At 45.6% G+C, this 17,057-nt stretch overlaps 1 long non-coding RNA gene across 3 annotated transcripts in view; it reads right to left on the bottom strand.

Annotated features, from left to right (window-relative positions):
• Nucleotides 1-297: 297 nt before the first annotated feature.
• LOC148135156 (uncharacterized) overlaps nt 298-17,057 on the bottom strand; it is a 40,336-nt gene continuing 23,576 nt past the window's right edge. For all 3 annotated transcript variants that reach the window (XR_015755488.1, XR_015755489.1, XR_015755487.1), the window contains one exon: nt 298-1,041. This is a non-coding gene — a long non-coding RNA (uncharacterized LOC148135156). The remainder of the gene's footprint in view (nt 1,042-17,057) is intronic.

Below are 17,057 nucleotides of genomic sequence, written 5' to 3'. Positions count from 1 at the left end.
TGGTTTATTGCTGGTGATTATATGTTAACAAAAAGAAAAATGATGTAATGATGATTTTTGATGGTGGGAAGGTTGCTCAGCTGTGTGTGATAACACTTCTGGGTAGGAGAAATGGGGAATAAATAAAGTCTCACAGCTCACAGAATGAGAACTGAAAAGCAGTTAAATCAAACCAAAGGTTCAGACAGGGAGGGAATATTTCCCTGGAGTTTGAGTAACTGGAAAGTGATGGTGTCCGGGGGAAGACAGGATTTTGTTTTACAAAAGATTAAAAGTTTTAAAACTGTTATATTCTGACAGATCAATTTATTTTCTTTAATTTTATTTGCTGTGCAAAAAAAACTTTTACAACATTTTAAAACCAAAATTTACATACCATCCCTCACTGAAAACTGTTGTGGAAGTGCAATCTCCTGGAGAATCCCTGCCCACTTCTTCCTACCCGGGCTCCATGACTATATACATACCTGGGAGATAGCAGCAGGAGGAGACCATTCAGCCTTTCAATCCTGCGCCACCATTCAATGGGAAACAGCTGACCATCCAGCTCAGTCTCCTGTTCCTGCTGTGTTCCAATCCCCTTTCATGGCTTTACCTCGAAGAACTATAACTAAGTCCTCCTTTGGTTTCACTGCCTTTTGTTCCAGTGACGTTGCTGTGTTACTGTGTGGGTGTACGCAGGAGTAATGTGATGGTGCTGCCTCCTGGAGGATGCACTCAGCATCCCTCTTCATCCTGCAGTAACATCAACTGGGTTTCAGCAACTAGAGATAGAACCCATTTCCAGGATATGGGCATCACTGACTCAGCCAGCACTTATTCCCCATCTCTAGTTACCCTTGAGAAGGTGGTAGTAGGCTGCTGTCTTGTACCATTCACAGTCCATTTGGTGCAGATAGACCGACAATGCTGGGAGAGAGAGTGTTGCAGGATTTTGGCCGAGTGATTCTCTATCTTTGGTTCTTCAAATGTTGGTTAACTTTATCACGATCTGCACACGACTTTGAGATTTCAGTCTGCAAATCTTCACCATCTAGCACCCTGCATAAAGAAATATGCACATATTATAAATTCAGAATAGACTGTTTCTCTACTTTCTCTGGAATATCTTTTTTCTTTTCTTCCCTCAAAGCTGTAACCCTCCAGCCCACTTACTCTCTCCCACCATTCTGACTCTGCTACCCCCAAATGTACACCCTCCACATTCTCATGGAGTTGCTGATAAACAGATCTATGCCACCACTTCCCGTCCCTGGTTAGACTCTGCACCCTTTCTGGGTTCACTTCCTTTCCCTTCAGTTGCTGCAAGTCAGTAATGTAACAGCAGAATGAAACAAAAGGAAACAGAAAGGGAGGTGGCAAATCCTGGACAGAAGAGGAACCTTCAGTCTGGGAGAATGGGTCACATCCTTCTTAGTTCCCTATTAGTTGATTCCTAGCATTACAATGAATTGGGGATGGAGGGTGGTCCTACATTGGTGTGGTGGCACTTTGACACTCCAACTGATCAATACTATAAGCAGATGCATTCCTCCTCCAGCCAATCACAGTGTGAAAAACTTTCCGCAAATTATACTAACCCAAAGCACATCTCCAATACCCGCCCACAATCTGTACATGCACAATGCTGGGTTTCCCCGCACATGTGTGGTCCTTGCCTCAGGGATTGTGGGAGTTGTAGTCCCCATGAAGCCACTGGAGCCCTGTCTCTGGAAAGTGAATGAAAAGTGTGGACTGGAGGGTGTTGTGTGTAGGATCCCCATTCAGACACACAGAACATATGGACTGTCACTGAGTTTTACTGAGACATCTGCTTCCACAACCTGATTTTCTGATGTAAGGAATATAGTTTCAGCCAACTGGGGCGTGGGATGGTTAATAGGAGGAGCAGGTTTTAAGCAGAGGTGGCTCAATTGTTAGCATTGCTGACTCACAGCGTCAGGGACCTGGATTTGATTCCAGCCTTAGGCGACTGTGTGGAGTTCACACGTTCTCCCGATGTCTGTGCGGGTTTCCTCTGGGTGCTCCAGTTTCATCCCACAGTCCAAAGATGTGCCGGTTAGGTGGATTGGCTATGCTACATTCCCACAGTGTCCATGCGTGTGCAGGTTAAGCCATTAACCATGGGAAATACAGGGAATGGGTGAGTCTGAATAGGATGGTCATTTTTGGGTTGGTGTGGACCACTATAGGGATTCTATTCTATTCTCATGAAGAAGAATGTACTTACCTCAACGTGCTGTGAATCTGTGGGAATTCCCTATTCAAAATGCGGTGGACGCCAGGATAATGAGCAAATTTAATGCAGAGATACAGATGTTTAATTTGCAATGAGTTGAAGGGTGAGAGAGAGCAGGCGGGAAAATCCAGCTGACACCGAGGTGAGCTTAATAATCATGGTATTAAATGGTGGAGCTGGTTCAAAGGGCTGTATTGCTTCTCCTGTGCCCAATGCTTATCTTCTTTCAGTAATAACTGGAAAGCTGAATCCAAAACTCACCACCTTCAACAAAGAAGATTTTCGGAAAATGCAGGATAGTCAGGTGGATTAGCGTTCCAAACTTAGTGCGGAAGCATGTAGGAGATAATAATTTTGCAATTTTAAACTGAAGGGAGTTAAAAATCACACAACAGGTTATAGTCCAACAGGTTTAATTGGATCATGATGAAGGAGCAACGCTCCGAAAGATAGTGTGTTTCCAATTAAACCTGAAGGACTATAACCTGGTGTTGAGATTTTTAAATTTATACACTCCAGTCCAACACCGGCATCTCCAAATCATGTAAACTGAGGGGAGACAGTGATGTATGGTTTTAGACTGTGTCGTACTATTCACACCGTCCAGAATACTTTGTTGAGAATATCTATCCCGTACTTTATGACAAAGCCAAGGTCTCTGACAATGAAAACCAAAACACCGAGGTAACATAGCCTCACCTTGTAATCTGATGAAAAGACTTGTGATAAGTCTGGTTGAATTTAGAATATAGTTGGAAAGCGGGAAGATTAAATCCAATCCCAAGATCCTGTGCTTAAACAAAGGAGACTACAATAGGATGAGGCAGGAGTTGGCTAATGTAGACTGGAAGCAGAGTTTAGGGTGGGACAGTTGACAGACAGTGGAGGAATATCAAAGAATTTTTCAAACTGTTCAGCAAAAGTATATATCAGTGAAAAGGGAGGACTGTCGGAAATGGTGTAATCTGCCATGGGTGGCTAAGGAAATAAGGGAGTCTATCAAATTGAAATTGAAAGCATACAAATTGGCAAAGACCAAGGAGAAACTAGGAGATTAGAAAAACTTTAAAGATCAACAGAAAGCTAGATGGGATTGGGGGAGAAAAGTGATCAGTAGCTATCCCCAGGGCCAGAATAGCAGTTTACACTGCGAGAGGGGAACCTATTGTGTGGGGAACATATGGCCTCTGTAATTGTTGAAGCACTTAACTGTTACCATAGAGATAATCCTGATCAAGTTAAAAATCACAGCACACTCCAAAAGCTTGTACTTCCAAATAATCCTGTTGGACTATAACCTGGTGATGTGTGGTTTTTAACTTTACCCACCCCGCTCCAACACCTGCTCTTCCACATCAGAATCCTGACAGACAGCCCCACTGAAACTGAAGTGCCTGTCAGATAACTGACTGAGCCACAGGGGCGTGGGGGAGGGTATGTGGTTTAACCACAAAGTGCTGAGCTGAACTCTACTTTTTAACTGCCATTGCCATAGAGCTAATACTGAGAGACAGCGTCCATTCAAAACCACAAACCACAAAGGTATAAGAATGGGAGCGGCACATCGGACAGGCGGGGAGTTACCTGATGCTGCCTGGAGGTGTTCTGCATGTACACTATCCAGGTAACTGCCATGTCTCATCAATAAAAGACTCAAAGAAGACCTCTCAGAGTTCTGTACCTAGTTATTCCTATTCAGCAGGATTTAGGAATATGAGTACACAGCAGTCAGTCTTCACAGTGGTGGATACGAAGAACATGCCAGTAATTGTCAAGGAGACTGAGGAAGGTGAGGACCTAGAAATAACTGTTATCACGAGAGAGTTAGAGCTGGGCAAGCTAATGGATCTGAAGGTGGACAAGTCTCTTTGCTCTGATGGAATACATCCCAGGGTACTACCAGAGATAGCGGGAGAAATAGTAAATATACTTGGAGTCAGAGTCCTACAGCAGATACAGGCCCTTTGGCCCAAACTGGCCCATGCCGATCAGAATGTCTATCCACGCTAACCCCATTTCCCTGCACTTGGCCCATCTGCTTCTGACCCTTTGCTATCCATGTATTTGTCCAAATATCTTTTACAAGTTGTTAATGTATTCACCTCAATCATTTCCACTGGCAGCTCAGTCCATATACATACCAGCCTCTGTGTAAAACAGTTGCCCCTCAGGTTCCCTTTCTTAATTTATCCTCTAACCATAAACTGATGCCCTCCAGTCCTTAATTTCCTGAAAAAAAGACTGAGTGCATTCACCTTACCCAAGCCACTCATGATCTTATACACTTCCAGGAAACATCCCCCCTCTGTTTCCACTGCTCTAAACAAAAAAAAAACTTCACTTGTCCAACCTCTCCCTCTAACACAGACCCTTGAGACCTGGCATCATCCTTGTAAATTTCTTCTGCAAATTTTTACAGTTTAATAACTGAAACCTACCCTGCATTCATCACATTTCCAGTGTTTCCCCACGGCATTGGAACTGACGTGACAACGCCAATGGATTACAAGCCATGATCGATAATTAACTCCTTTACAACAATCCCGTTTTCCTAGTATTTTCAATGCTGCAGGTATCCTTGTGTCTTTCTGGTTGCATAATTAATTTACAACTTGTCCTCATACAAAACAAATCTGTAGCTTAATTGTTCCTGGGAAATGTGCCATGTTTTTCAGATTTTTAAAAGCAAATGAAATCTCTCTCCACAGTCACCACACTAACATGGACTTGGCTGTGTCTCAGTAATTTTTACAGACACACTGACATTTGAAATATTCGCCCACGGACAGAATACACACCTTTCCTTCCACATGAAAAGGTCAATGATATTCAGATCGGCACTGATCAAGTAACCATGAAAACGGAAAAGAAAGTTCAATTTGAATTTCTCATCCACAAATCCACCCTTTCAGAACCCTACAATAGAGAAAACAGGTCACCACCGCTAACACAAGAATGGAAATTCATAAGACAATTATAGTATTAAATTGTAGTTTCTTTGTTTTCCCCCAAGCTTTAAATCTCAGTCTCACAATTGCTCTCTTCTATGAACTGAAATCCAAACCAATCTCCTCACTCCTTCCCTTCACACCCAGTTCTAACACTCTCTCCTCTCTTTGAATTCAGTTTCCTAGCTCCTGTCTGCAGACTAAGAACCAATAAAAAGGGCAGCACGATGGCACAGTAGTTAGCGCTGCTGCCTCACAGCACGAGGGTCCCAGATTCGATTCCAGCCTTGGGCTCATTCTCTCCGTGTCTGCGTGGGTTTCCTCCGGACGCTCCGGTATCCTCCCACAATCCGAAGAGTGACAGTGCAGGTCAGGTGAATTAGCCACGGTAAATTACCCATAGTGTTAGGTGCTTTAGTCAGAGGGAAATGGGTCTGGGTGGGTTGCTCTTTGGAGGGTCAGTGTGGACTGGTTGGGCCAAAGGGCCTGTTTCCACACTGTAGGAAATCTAATCAAATCAATGAGTCTGACTCAGAGCCTCCCGGGTGTTGGTGAATCCTCCCCCCACCTCCCAGGGTGTCCTTCCTGGTCAGACCCACATTGATTTTTCCCCCCAATCTGGAACCTCTTACTCATTTCCCCCACTCCGAACTCTGATGAGAACCATCCTGCACACACTGGCCAAATCATATCTGGTTGAACTAAAATGAAACAGATTAGAACTCTAATTACAGGCCGACCCCTGTCCCTCTCCATAACATTCCTGAATCTTCACAAGAGTTCTGATAACTTTCTGCAAAATGCTTCCCCATTGATACTTTGACCATTCGTCAGGATACCAGGGGAGGGGCCATTCCCCTGGGTCCTGCTTTCAGAGGGAGGAAACTGCCAATGACAGATTAACCCCACACACCCACAGCCTCCCTCCTGGCACTGACCCGCCCTGCACATACGCCAACAATTGGCCAGCACCACGCCCGTGCACTTGTCTCCCCTTCTACAGCACATGCTCCAGATCACACAGGAGCCTGGGAGACTGACAGCAGCTGCTGCCCAATAGGGTGGAGGGGGCAGGGCTGGAGATTGTCAACAATGAATGAATGTGGAGGACACTGGGGGATGGACAGGTCAGTGAGGGACAGGAGCAGTGCAGCAGCAGGAGTGGATCCTGGACAAACTGAGCAATGGGAGAGTCTGACAGGAGAGAAACTACAGGAAGGTTCTAGTTAGAGGTTCAGGCAGGGACAGCTGGGAGACCGTATGGCCTGGTGGCTTGGGCACGTTTTCTAATCTGCCTCTTCAAAGCCGCTGTTACCAAACCCTGAACCCGATCCTCTTGGTCCACAGGTAAGGACACTACCACCATTTCTTGATGGGGTAATGGAAAGAAGGAAAGATGTTCTCAATCTCACTCACATGGAAACTCCATGAGCTCCTCCCACTTACTGTCTATGGTGGGGATGGAGGAGACAGAGCAGGTGGGAGGGGGTTAGGGACATAGGGACTGCCTTTCAAAAGGAACTCACCGGCATTAGTGTTATTAACAAGACTCAACACAGTCACTAACACAAAGCTGGTGGACGTGAACTTTATCCAGAACATTAACACCCATAACTGGGTGACACAGACCCCAATGGACAGAGTTAAGTCCTGGATATTAATAACGGCTTTGTGTGTGAGAAATCACGTCTCATGAACTTGGGTCAATTTTTTTGAAGTAACAACAAAGAGGATTGATGAGGGCAAAGGAGTGGAAATGATCTACATGGTTGTCAGTAAGGTGTTCAACAAGGTTCCCCATGGGAGACTGGTTAGCAAGGTTAGATCTCATGAAATACAGAGAGAAGTAGCCATTTGGATACAAAACTTGTTTAAAGGTAGAAGACAGAGTGTGGTGATGGAAGGTTGCTATTCAGATTGGAGACCTGTGACCAGTGGGGTGTCACAAAGGATCGGCGCAGGATTCACTAATTTTCATAACTTATATAAATGATTTGGATTTGAATATAGGAATTAATGTTAGTAAGATGACACCAAAATTGGAGGTGTAGTGGACAGTGAAGAGGATTACCTCAGATTACAACAGGATCTTGATCAGATGGTTGAATGTGCTGAGGACTAGCAGATGGAGTTTAATTTAGATAAATGTGAGGTGCTGCATTTTGGAAAAGCAAATATTAGCAGGGTGTATACCCTTAATGGTAAGGCCCTCGGGAGTGCTGCTGAACAAAGAGACCTTGGAGTGCAGGATCATAGCTCCTTGAAAGCAGAATCGCAGGTAGATAGGATAATGAAGAGGGTGTTTAGTGAGCTTCCCTTTATTGGCCAGAGCCCTGAGTATAGGAGTTGGGAGGTCATATTGCGGCTGTACAGGACATTAGTTAGGCCACGCTTGGAATACTGCGTGCAATTCTGGTCTCCTTCCTATCAAAACAATATTGTGAAACTTGAAACGGTTCAGAAAAGAATTACAAGCATGTTGCCAGGGTGGGGGATTTGAGCTACAGGGAGAGGATGAATACACTTTTTTTCCTGCAGCATTAGATGCTGATGGGTGACCTTATAGAGGTTTATAAAATCAGTAGGAGCATGGGTAGGGTAAATACACAAGGTCTTTTCCCTGCGGTGGGGGAGGAGGCACGATGGGTGATGGGAGACAGGGGGGGGGAGACCGAGGGTGGAGGGTGACGGTTAGTTTGTAGATCTACAACACAACCCTTTTCCTGTTTTCTCCTCATCCACTTCAATCCCTCTGAAGGGCTCAGAACAAGTCTACAGTCCCTGGAAAGTCGCGTTTCACGGTGATCAAGTACTGAAGGTTGCATTTGGGAGGCGGACCTTTATTGGTCTGTGCACTTATCAATAAATGGACCTGGGTTCAATGCCACTGTCCTGGGTTCATGTCTGTGGCCACAGACGCGCCTGTCTCTGACACTGACTAGTGGATACCCTGTCACGATAGCTCTGCCGTTCTCCATCCTCCCATTCTGTGCAGCGGAGCTATCTGTAATGTCATGAATCTGGCTGTTGATTTCCCCTGAGAGGCCACCCCACCCCTCCCCCCCCCCCCCCCCCCCCCCCCCCGATAGAATCCCAAGCGGTGTACAGTATCTGTTTGAGAAGGGGAATGATCATTGTGGAGTCCTGCACTTCCTTCCTGAGCGTTTTACTGGATCTGATGGTCACCCATTCCCTTTCTGCCTGTGTAACCCTCACCTGCAGTGTGACTAACTCACTAACCATGCTGCTCATAACATTCTCAGTATTGCTCCACAGTGAGTCCACTCTCAGCTCCATGTCTGAAAAACAGTTTCCCAGTAACTACAGATGGGCAAACTGCCTGCACACATAACCGTCACGGACAATGGAAGCGTCCCTTATGTCCCACATTGTGCAAGAGGAGCATACCACGGGTCGGAGGTCTCCTGTAACAACATTTCACTACATTCATCTAGTTACTCCCATTAAGAGAATTTAAATGAGTGAGCAACCTTCCTTCACTTCAAACATGCCCATTATAATAAAAAAATTTACTTAAGCTGATATGTCGTACTTTTAAAAACTTACATACTCCGCAGTTATCACTGACAAATTGACTATTCCCATTGGGACTGTGAATTTCTGAATAGCCTGAAGTAAAACGGAGTTTCAGCTTCATCTTCTCCCTGTCTCACCTCACTCTGTTTACATCCAACTCCAAAACACTCTCATTGACCCAAGCAGCCCTCACAGTGCAGCCCTGTCAATTTCATTGTCTGCTCACATATACACTGCCCTCAGCCTCCTGTACCGTTCCAATGCATCTCAATGGGAGCTCAGGAACAGCATCTCATCTTTCAATTCAGTACTTTGTAACCCCAGAGTCAAAATGGACTTCAGCAGTTTCTGAATGAGCAGACAGATGTCAGAATCTGTAACGTTCCACCTGAAATGGTGCTGGAATGAGTCCACAAGGAATTTCAATGAGAAATTTGCAGGGAATTGGAAGTAGGGAGTTTACAGGTTAACATCATGAAGTGGATGATTGGGACTAAATCTGACAGTTCCTGCAAAGAGACGAGGCGTAATATGGATAAATTTGTGCTCTCTCTCAGGCCAATACCTCCTTCCACAGCTACAGGGCCAAGAATTAAACACATACCCAAAGGGTGATGCAACCATAAACTTAAACATCGTTCTGCTCTTTGCTTGACAAAAATATTGAAAATATTTTCCCACAGAACAGACAAATCTTTCTCCTTTCACAGTTAAATGCCAATGATATTCAGATCGTGATGACTCTGTGGACTGTAGAAACTTGCTTTTGAGATCCCAGTCTCAATTATTCTCAATTAAGATCCTATAAAATGAATTCACAAAACAAAGCTCATAGTCAGTGCAGGATGAATAGTGAAGGCAAACACTTCTTTTGGTATGTGTTGGTTGCTCCTCTTGAAATCACACCGCCCCCACCCTGGAACAAGACACGTGCATGCTCCTTGCTGTACCTTGGCCCCAGATAAAGATGGCAGCCATAACCCAGCACCTCTCACTGCCTGAAGCCCAAGCCATCTTCCACTTTGCTGCAAACGTGGGACCAGGAGTTTCTAATTCAGACTAACGACCTGCACAGAGTGTAATTCAACTCTCCCAGTCTACACTGATACATTTCATCCAGTTTCTGTTGCCACTCTCCTCTTTCCCATTTCCGCCTCCTACACACACCAAGGGTCATCACGAGTCCAGTGACCCTTCCTCAGAACCGATGGCAGCTGGGAAAATTAGAATCCCCACAGGAAACAGGCCCTTCGGCCCAACAATTCCACACCCACCCAGACCCATTCCCCTACCCTATTACTCAACATTTCCTCGGACTAATGTACATCCCTGAACACTACGGGAAATTTAGCTGGGCCAATTCTCCTAAACTGCACATCTTTGGACTAACGGAGATAAGGGTTAAATAGGTGCGGACAGAGGCCAAAGAGAGACTGGAACATTTGGAAAGACAAAAGAGTGGATAACGATCCGGCTGGGAGGGCAGAAAGCTGTTAATGGAGGAGACAGGAACCTGGTAGCATCTCAGTAGCGGTGGTGGAAATGGCGGCCGATGATCTACGTTCTGATGCAAAAAAGACCCGGAGCATCCAGTTGCCCCCCACTTTAACACACAAGGCTGTTCCCAGGCCAACATCTCTGTCTCATGCTTACTGCAGTGTTCCAGTGAAGCTTGATGCAAGCTGGCAGAACACTTCAGAACATACCAAATGGCCTCCGATTTCAAGGACTGCAATTTCCCCTCCCGTGAATCTCCTCCACGTCCCACACCACTGCCCTTCGCACCCACACCTCCAACTGCAACAAGCATGGAATCCCCCTAGTCCTCACCTTCCACCCAGATACAATGCATCATCGTCTGCCATTTCCACCAACTACAATCAGACCTCACCACCAGAGATATATTTCCCTCCCCACCCCTCCCACATCCAACCGAGATTTTCCTGCACATCCAAACACCTCACCTTTTGTGTCCTTTGCTCTCGATGCGGTCTCCTCTACAGTGGGGAGTCAGGATGCCAACTTGTGGAACATTTCAGGGAACATGCACCAACCAAACCCACCGCCCTGTGGCCAACCACTTAAGCTACCCCCCTCTGCCGCCACGCTGCCAAGGACATGCAATTCCTGGGTGTCATCCACCCCCAAACCCGAGCCACCAGACGCCTGGAGGAAAAACACCTCATCTTGCACCTTGGGACCTTTCAACCACACGGCATCAAGGTTTCCTCATCTCCTCTCCCCCACCTCATCACAGATTCAACCCTCCAACTCGGCACTGGCCTCTTGAATTTTCCCACCTGTCCATCATCCTTCCCAATTATCCATTCCACCCTCTCACCACTACCCCATCTACTGGATTAGTGGTGCTGGAAGAGCACAGCAGTTCAGGTAGCATCCAAGGATCTTTGGAATCGACGTTTCGGGCAAAAGACCTTCATCAGGAAGGGCTTTTGCCCGAAACGCCGATTTCAAAGCACCTTGGATGCTGCCTGAACTGCTGTGCTCTTCCAGCACCACTAATCCAGAATCTGGTTTCCAGCATCTGCAGTCATTGTTTTACTACCCCATCTACATCTACCTAGTCTCTTCCTAGCTCCATTCCTCCCAACCCCACACACCTCCCTATTTATCTCTCAGCCCGCTTTCCCCCACTCCCACATTTCTGATGAAGTGCTTATATGCCCAATATGTCGATTCTCCTGTTCTTTGGATGCTGCCCGAATTGCTGTGTTTTTCCAGCGCCACACTTTAACACAAGCTGGAAGAACAACACCTTATCTCCCACTCGGGGACCCTGCAATCCTCTGGCTTCAACATCGAATTCAATCATTTTAGGTCCTGAACTCTCCCACGTTCTAGTTTCTTTGCCCCCTACCTCACATACCAGGCCTTGGTATTACAAGGCCTGCTATTACACACTACCTATGGATAACCACTAACAGTTCCCATAAACAGCTATTCACCCTCCCCCCCAGCCAAATCGTTATCCACTCCTTTGTCCAACTGCTCCAATCTCTCTCTCTTTGGACTCTATCCCCACCTATCATTTACTCCTTAAACCCTACCTTCTGCATATAAACCAATAGTTTTTTCTCAGTAATATCAGTACCTGAGGAAGCGTCACCAGATCCAAAATGCGAACCGATTTCTCTTCACAGATGCTGTCAGATCTGCTGAGCTTTTCCAGTACCTTCTGGTTGTTGTGTGTGATTTACAGCATCCACAGTTCTTTTGGTTTTAATTTACCCCGAGTATTTTTTTCAGGTCTAGCAGACTGAAACAGTGTTTATCACCCCTCCCAGTCCACACTAACTCCATCTCCCTCCCAGTCGCTTCACACTCACCGAGACCCCTCCCCCCTCACAGTGACACTGCGCTTGCAAAGCTCATGGTCAGGTGTTGGCCCGCTGGACCCATCCCGCATTCACTCCCATTGGCTGGAATATCACTCCAACTGTCCTACTCGTCTGAATCTGTGTCAATCAGCCAGGCTCCATTGTGACATAAGTGGTGGGATCCTCCCAGATGCATCAGAGGCTGAGGGATAACCTCAAATGTTTATTAAATCATGAGGGGCATGGGTAGGATAAATAGACAAGGTCTCTTCCCTGGGATGGAGCAGTCCAGAGCGAGAGGGCATAGGTTTATGATGAGAAGCGAAAGATTTAAAATGGATCTGAGGGGCAATTTCCTTCACACTAGAGTTGGTGCGTGGATGGAATCTTCTCTCGGGAAGTGGGGGAGGTTGGTACAATTATACCATTTGGCATCTGGATGGGTATATGAATAGTAAGGGAGTAGAGGGATATGTGCCAAGTGTTGGCAAATGGGACTAGATTAGGTTGGGATATCTGATCGGCATAGACCAGTTTAACCAAAGAGTGTGTTTTCATGCTGTACATGTCTATGGCTCTGCCCTGTGATGAGCTTCATAATTCACAGTGAATGGGACAGTATCTCAGAGCACAGGGGCTGGGGGCTATTCAGCCCAATGGGGCTGTACACTCTCCCTCTGGAGATGGTGCCAGTCAGTCCCAACTCACCTTCCATTTGGACATAGCCCTCCAAATCCTTCCTTTAAAAAGGAAAATTGCAAATTTGTTTTGACAATAACTACTGAATCTGCATCCAGCTGTCAATCAAACTGTTCCAGATGCTCAGAACTTACTGAGTAAAATATTCTTCACATTTTTACCCTGCATTATTTGCCAGTTACCTGAAAGTAGTTCATAAAAATTGTGATAATGTTAATAATTTCTCATGCTGTCTCTCTGTAAATTAAATTTCCTGCAAACAATTCTGCTCCTCGTTGAAATCACTGCTTAACCCTCTCAGCTCCAAGGAGAATTTTCTGACCTTCTGCTAACTCTCCATAAAAGAGAAACCGATCTTAATTTTAAATTTTTAGTGTCATAGAAATGTACAGCACAGAAACAGACGACTTGGTCCAACTTGTCCATGCCCACCAGATATCCTAAATTAATCTCATCCCATTTGCCAGGACTTGGCTCATATCCTTCTCCAACTTGCCTGATCACATATCCAATCAGATGCCTTTTAAATGTTGCAATTGTACCAGCCTCCACACTTTCTCTGGCAGCTCATTCCATACACATACCATGTTCAGCTTGAAAACATTGCCCCTCACATCCCTTTTAAATCTTTTCCCTCACACCTTAAGCCTGTGCTCTCTGGTTTTGGACACACCTAACATGGGAAAAAGACCCTGGCTGTTCACCCTAACCATGTCCCTCACGAGTGTATCAACCACTGAGGTCACCTCTCAGCATTCGATGCCCCTGGGAAAACAGCCACAGCCAATTCAGCCTCTCCCTATAACTCAAACTCTCAAACCTGGCAACATTTTTGTGCATCTTTTCTGAATCCTTTCAAGTTTCACAACATCATTCCTATAGCGGGGAGACCAGGACTGAAAGCGGAATTCGAGAAGTAGGTGAATCAATGCCCTGTACAGCTCCAAAATGCTCCTATACTGAATACAAAACACCTTCTTCACTAGCCTACCTAAGATTCCACTTTCAAGGAAGTGTGAACCTGCATTCCAAGGTCTCTTTGTTCATCAACACTCCCCAGGAACTCCTCATTAAGTGTGCAAGTCCTGCTCTGATTTGCTTTTCCAAAATGCAGAACCTCATTTATCTAAATTAAACCCATCTGCCCCTCCTTAGCCCATTTAATTGAAGTCCCATTGTACTGCGGTAACCTTCTTCACTGCCCATTACACCTCCAATTTTGGTGTCTAGTGTAAACCTACTAACCATACCTCATATATTCACATAAAAATCATTGATATAAATGACAAAAAGCAGTGGACCCAGCACCCATCCTGACAGCATATTTCTCAGTTGTTGGGTTGGGTAAGTTGTTGGCATGGACGGTATGGACTGAAGGGTCTGTTTCCATGTTATACATCTCTATGACCTTCATTCTGTATCTAAATAGCTAGTCCTCCCTGTATTCTACAGTCTCAAACTTGCCAACCAGACTGTTACGTAGAACCTTGTGTCTTCCTGGAGTCCAAGTTAGTGACTTCCGTATACAAAGCCATGCTGCATCTCCCTCATCACCTCTTGCCTTTCCAATTACATGTAAATCTTGTCCTTGAGAATCACATCCAACAACTTCTGTGCCACTGATTTCAGGCTCACTGGCCTATTGTTCCCTGGCCTTTCCTTCCCATCTTTCTCAAATAATTGCGCCCATCTTCCAGCACCTCACCTGTGACTATCAATGACACAAATATCTCAGCGTGGGGTCCAGCAAACACTTCCCTAGATTCCCACAAAGTTCTGGGTTACACCTGAGCAGGTCCCAGGGATTATTCCACCTTGCTACCGTTTAAGACATCCAATACCCCCTCCTCGGTAATATGGACACTTGTCACGTTATCACTATTTATTTCTCCAAACACTCTCGCTGCCACATCCTCTTTCAGTAAAAGAATCTCATATAGAATCTCTCCCAGCTCCTGCGGTTCCACAGACAGCCTTGATGATTTTTGCGGGTACCTATTCTCTGCCTGGTTACTCTTTGTCCTTAGTGTATTTGTACAATTACTTTGGATTCTCCTTAAACCTATTTCCAAAAGCTATCTCATGTCCCCTTTTTGCCCTCCTGGTTTACCTCCAGTATACTCCTACTGCCCCTACACTCCTCTAGGGATTCACACAAACACAGCTCTCTGTACCTGCCATATCCCTCCTTCATTTTCTTGACCAGGCCCACAATTTCTCTCGACAGGCAGCATTCTCTACCCGTTGGCCTTAACAGGAACATACTGTCTATATACTCTCATTGTCGCAGGCCTATGGAGGCAATGGCAGATGAGGATACAGAAGCAATCATTCTCAGTTCAGAGGTAATGTTGGGAAAGATAACAGCCTAAAGGTAGATGGGTCTCCTGGCCCCGATAGAATGCATCCCAGGGAAAAAAGGAGATGGCGGGGGGGGGTGGGGGGGGGGGGGGGCAGGGAATAGCAAATACAACTCGTTATTTGAAGATACGACGAGCACGTTGGACAAAGGGTACTCGGTGGATGTGGTGTACTTGGATTTCCAGAAGGTATTCGACAAGTTGCCACACAAAGGCTGCTGTATAAGGTAAAGTTGCATGGCATTGTGGGTAATGTATTATCATTGATACAGGATCAGTTAACCAACAAAAAGTAAAGAATGGGGATAAATAGGTGTTTGGATTACTGTTGGCACTACAACTGTTTATAATTTACACAAATGTTTTGGAGTTGAGAACCAAGTGTACGGTGTCAGAGTTCACATTTGATACAAAGATGAGGTAGAGCAATGTCTGCAGAGGCCACTGTCAGTCTGCACAGGGATACAGATAGGTTAAGTGAGTGGGTAAGGATCTGGTGGATGGAGGACAATGTTGGGAAATGTGAGGTTATCCATTTTAGTTGGACTAACAGCAAACTGATGACGAAATGGTGAAAACGTGCAGCATGCTGCTGTGCAGATGGAGCTGGGTGTCCTTGTGCATGAATCACAGGAAGTTGGTTTGCAGGTGCGGCAGGTAATTAAGGCAGTGAAGGGAATATTGTCCTTCATTGCTAGAGGGATGGTTATGCTGCAGCTGTACAGGGTGCTGGGGAGGCCACACCTGGAGTACTGTGTACAGGTTTGGTCCCCTTACCTTAGCAAGGATGTACTGGCACTGGAGGGAGTACAGAGGAGGTTCACTAGTTTGAGTTGGGAGTTGAGAGGTTTGGCGTATGTGGAGAGATTGAGAAAACTGGTTCTATAGTCATTGTAATTTAGAAGAATGGGAGGTTGTAGAGGAAAAAATAAAATTATGAAGGAAGTAGATAAGACAGAAGCAGGGAGGTTATTTCCACTGTGGACGGGTGAAACTAGAGCATCACCTCAAAATAAGGGAAGCAGATTTAGGACTGAGTTCAGGCGGAGCTTCTTCAGCTAAAGGGTTGTGAATCTGTGGAATTACCTGCCGAGAGCAGCATTTGACGTTATCAACTTGAATGCCTTTGAGGCAAAATGTAGATTTGTGAACAGGAAAGGAATAAAGGGCTATGGTGAGTGAGCAGGAATGTGGAGCTGAGGCCATGAATAGATCAGCCCTGATCTTGTGGATGGCAGAGCAGGCTTGAGGGGCCAGATGGCCTACTCCTCCTCTTATTCCTTATGTTCTCATGTTCCCACTTTCGAGCCGTCCCTTTCCCTGGGAATAACCTCCCACAAACAAATTTTGAAAGTGCTTGCCTTGTGCTGTGAAAATTGGCCTTTGTCTAATTTAGAACCTTAACTTTTAGATCTGGTCTATTATTTTCTGTAACTATTTTAAAACTAATAGAATTATCAGAGAATCCCGACAGTGTGGAATAAGACCATTCATCTCATCACATCGACAGTGACTCTCAGAGCTGCCTAACCTTCCCCTGCAACGATGCATTTCCCAGGGCCATCAACCTACACATCCCTGAACACTGTGGGCAATTCAGCCTGGATAATCCACCCAACCTGCACATCCCTGAACACTGAACAATTCAGCCTGGATAATCCACCCAATCGACACATCCCTGAACACTGTGGGCAATTCAGCCTGGATAATCCACCCAACCTGCATATCCATGAACACTATGGGCAATTCAGTCAGGATAATCCACCCAACCGACACATCCCTGAACTCTGTGGGCAATTCAGCCTGGATAATCGAACCTACCCAGCATATCTTTGCACTGTGGGAGGAAACCAGAGTACCCAGATTAAACCCACGCAGACAACCACAATAAGGAGATCATCCCTTCCTTATTTCCCAGTTCCACCCAAATAACTTC

The sequence above is a fragment of the Chiloscyllium plagiosum genome, unplaced genomic scaffold, assembly GCF_037043375.1.
Source record: "Chiloscyllium plagiosum isolate Xiang-an unplaced genomic scaffold, Cpla_swu_hap1 HiC_scaffold_51, whole genome shotgun sequence".
NCBI classification, from domain to species: domain Eukaryota; kingdom Metazoa; phylum Chordata; class Chondrichthyes; order Orectolobiformes; family Hemiscylliidae; genus Chiloscyllium; species Chiloscyllium plagiosum.
This window is presented reverse-complemented; position numbering and strand designations above follow the sequence as displayed.